This window comes from Condylura cristata, unplaced genomic scaffold, assembly GCF_000260355.1.
Source record: "Condylura cristata isolate star-nosed mole 26May11 unplaced genomic scaffold, ConCri1.0 scaffold00029, whole genome shotgun sequence".
Lineage (NCBI taxonomy): Eukaryota > Metazoa > Chordata > Mammalia > Eulipotyphla > Talpidae > Condylura > Condylura cristata.
In genome coordinates, this window is record NW_004567130.1 from 21,345,606 (window position 1) to 21,349,771 (window position 4,166).

Sequence of the window (4,166 nt, forward strand, 5' to 3'; positions counted from 1 at the left end):
GCGCGCGTCCGTGTCCCGCGGGGCCGGGCCCAGGGTCGGAGCGCGCTGTGCAGGGCAAGCGGCCGCGGGCGGTTGGGTCACAGGCCCCTCACTTTGTGGTTCGGACGTCGCAGCCACCTAGTTGGCACCTGCTGTTTTCAGAAAGGGAGACGGAGTGCGCAGATATCCAGGGACTTGTGCGCCTCCCGGGTGGCGCAAGGGGTTCAAGCCAGCACGGTGAAGTTGGCAGCAGCCCCTGCAGCACGATTCCGACCCCCGGCCAGGGAGGGACCCACGGGGCGCAGCAGACCTCTCCTGTCTCCCCGCTGCTCCCCTCAGCATCGGCATGTTCTGCGCCCCGCTCTGTCTCTGGTGAACCCCCTCACCCCTGCACCTCTAGCCTGGACCCCAGTTCTGTGTGCATAAAAATAAATGACTTTTTCTAAAATTGTGACGTCATCACGTGGACTCATTTGGTGGCAAAACCTGACCTCAGGCTGCCTCAGGAAACCCTGAGAGGTGAGGAGGAGCGAGTATCCCAAAGCCATGCCCGGGGAGGCTTGGCTGCTGCGCCCTGACCCGGCCACACTTCCTGCGCCTGTCTCCCAGACTCGCTATCTGTAAAAGTAGGTTATCTGTAAAAGCAGAAGAGTTTCTGCCCTCGCTCTATCACAAGATGTTGATAAACTTATCTTTGTGAAAGTGCTTTCTAAACGATAAAATGCTGTAAACAGATAGGACCGTGTCTCTCCGACCTTCACATCAGGACACTCTTAAGAGTCACCAGAGAATTGAACAAATTGTGAAATCATGTATATATTTTTCAGACGCAAGAGTAAAAAGGAGTCCTAAGAAATCAGACATGCAGAAGTGTCCTAACCCCTTTACTGAACTCTCACCAACATAGCGACACAGGGCACATTGTCCCATGGGTGGGGCGTAATACTCATTATACTGCTGGTAATGATTATTAAGTAATAGTCTCCACCTGCAGTGTGAAGGCAGGAAGAGAACCTTCTGATTCCAGTCCTCCCGGTAAAGCGCAGCACTAAGATGCTGCCCGCAGCCCCTGCAGCACCAGTTCGATCCCCCGCCAGGGAGTGACCCCTAGGGTGCAGCAGACCCCTCCTGTGTCCCCGCTGCTCCCCTCAGCAGTGGATTTCAGTACATCTGCCTATTCTTCTCCCCACTCTGTCCCTGGTGAACCCTCTGGCCTGTACCCCAGTTCTTGTGTGCATAAATCTTTAAAAAAAAAAAAAAGCCTCTGACCCCAAGGATCTGATCAGAAGATGCCTCGCTGACGCTTAGTGATAGGTTGCTCGGCCCCACCTGCTGGCTGGAGGCGGTAGCGCTACCCCCAAGACCCACTTCCCAGGGGCGCGCCTGGGGCCAGATCTGCCTCTACCCGCAGCCTGTGGCCACCTCTAGGAGCCTTCCACGGCCACCTTCTCCTTTGTTTCTGTAACTGAATAGCTTCCACGTGCCATAAATCCTGGATGTGCCCTTGCTTGGGTATCCTTGGAGACTGCGCTCAGCAAAGCACAGAACTCTAGCCAGGGACCTGCTTTCTGTCTTGTCAGTCATCCCTGGCCCTGCAGGCGAGGCCGCCTCTGCCTCCACGCCAGCCTGCACTTCCACTCATGCTTTGCAACACGTTCTTGAGCTTCCTCGAGGCCAAGCTGAAGACTGACCAAGCGTCCCCGAAGGGTACTCCTCAGGGCTGGGGACGCCGCTTCCATCTCCTCAGCTGGTGCCGGGAGCCTTGAGCTGCTCTCCAAAAATCAGCAACACACTAGAAAGTTGGCAAGTGCAGACAGACAGGACAAGGGGCAGCCGCACCTGCGAGCAATCACAGGGCTACCGTAGGGGTGATGCCCTGTCTGATGCAGCTGGCAAGGCTTCCCAGAGGAGGATGCTTTGCAGAGAAACTAAAATGAGCAAGAACTGCAGCTCCAGGGCTCGGCGCTCCTCTGGGCCGGGAAGGTATAGCAAGGACTCTGCCTCCACCACTAATGGCTCACATGAAGAGGGCGCTGTGCCCACGCTGGGCCTTGCTCTGCCCTGTGCTCACAGGCCTGAGTTTTTTTTTTTTTAATAATAGTTTATTTTTACATCATTTTGTACATTTTTTTTCATCTCAGTTGGGCCTGAGCTTTCTTAAGAGCAGTCTCTGTCCATCAGTGGACAGATGAATAAAGATGTGATATATATGTATGTATATACATATAAAATGGAATCCTAGTCAGCTATAATTAAAGATGAAATTCTGCCATTTGGGGCCTCCCAGGTGGTACAAGGGGTTACACTGCAGCACTATGAAGCTGTCTGCAGCCCCCACAGCACGAGCTCAATCCCCGGCCAGGGAGTGACCCCCCAGGGCACAGCAGACCCCTCCTGCTGTCTCCCCGCTGCCCCCCACCCCGCGGTGTATTTCAGTAGATCACCTGTTCCGCTCCTCACTCTGTCTCTGGTGAATCCTCTCACACCCCTCCACCCTGCACCTCTGGCCTGCATCCCAGTTCTGTACGTATAAATTCAAAAAACAAAATAAAAAACACAGCTATGTGCCGAGGGCATCCCCGGCGAGCTTTCTGGCTCCAGACTGTCCAGCAGGCTGCCCGCCGGAGGCTGGGTGAACTGCTGACCTTGCACCACGAGCCACAGAGTGTCCCCAGCTCACCCACAGATCACCAGGTCAGCCGTCCCCAGGACTGAGAGAAGCAAAATGCCCCCGGGCCGTTGGAACACTGGGTCCGGGCAGCCACAGGAGGCCTGAGAGGCAGTTCTGAACCAGAGCCAGTCCACAGATGTGCCCCGCAGGGAGTCCTGACCCGGGGAATCTGGCACCAGAGCAGGCCGGAGGGTGCTTCCAGGTGTCAGACAGCAGGATCCTGGCTGAGGCAGCACTGAGAGGTGATAATCAAATAAGGAGCAAGGTGCTCCAGCGGCACCTCCTGACTGCAGGCACCTCCTGACTGCAGGCCGGCAGCATCAGCTGTATCTGGTTGTTTTTCTTTAAATGTTCTTAAGCTGCCTGGGAAGTGGGCAAGGTGGGCAGGAGCAATGCCCACAGGGGTGCCCAAAGCCAGGCCACGACGAGACATGCCTTCCTTTTACTATTTTGAGTCCTTATTAATCTTATCTATTATTCTTACCAATATTAATGGTACATGGGAACGTACAATGTATTTTAAGAAACAGAAGCTATCAATATATAAGCATAAGATAGTTAATAGGACTGTCAGTTCCTAATAAAGGCTTGTTCCTTAATACCATTTTTTCTTTCTGTTTTTTAATATTTATTTATGCACACAAGAACTGGGGTGCAGGCCAGAGGTGGGGGGGCGTGAGAGGACTCCCCAGAGACAGAGTGGGGAGCAGAACAGGCAGATGAAGTGAAACACACTTCTGAGGGGAGCAGTGGGGAGACAGGAGCAGTCTGCTGCGCCCTGGGGGTCCCTTCCTGGCCTGAATCAAACTAGGGCCATAGAGGTGATAGAGACTTAACCCCTAGGATACCAGGGAGGCCTACTCCCTATTTCTCATAGATTTCCTTTAAACTAGTTACAGACTCATACGCATTTGTACAAATGAAATCACAGCACTGAAGAGTATGAGGTGAAAAGTAAACCCCCTCCTGCCCCCAGCCTGCCCAGACCCCCTCCTGGTGGAAGGGGAAGCTTAGGAAGGGGTCTCTGGCTTTACCAGCACCCCCAGGAGCCTGCAGGACAGGGACCGGGATTTTGAGGGGTTTGGAGGTGCAGGGAGACAGATCTCTACCACATGCACGCTGTGGGGGTGCCTAGGGAAACAGACTCAGCGTCCCTACCGGTAATACAAACGCATAGACAGGTGAGTAGTGAATTGCTGGGCAGCGTCAAAGCATGTGTGTGCTGTCTTCCTTCCCGGAGGGCTGAGCAGGGCTGGCTTGGGTCTGCAAGAAGCCACCAGGAATCGGGGTCCATGAAAAGACTTTGTCCAAAGCCCCGCGTATTGCATCAGAAGGGGGCCGTTAGCAGGCAGATGAAACGTGGCCGCAGGTCCCCACAGAGAGGCAGGAATGAGGGGACTTATAGTTAAGGAGCGAGGTGGGGGCCAATGGGTGGAAAATTAGTAAGAGGAAACATCTGGGCGAAGGGGCTTCTTCCCGGCCATGGACAGGATTGATTCCTGCTGAGATCCCGGCT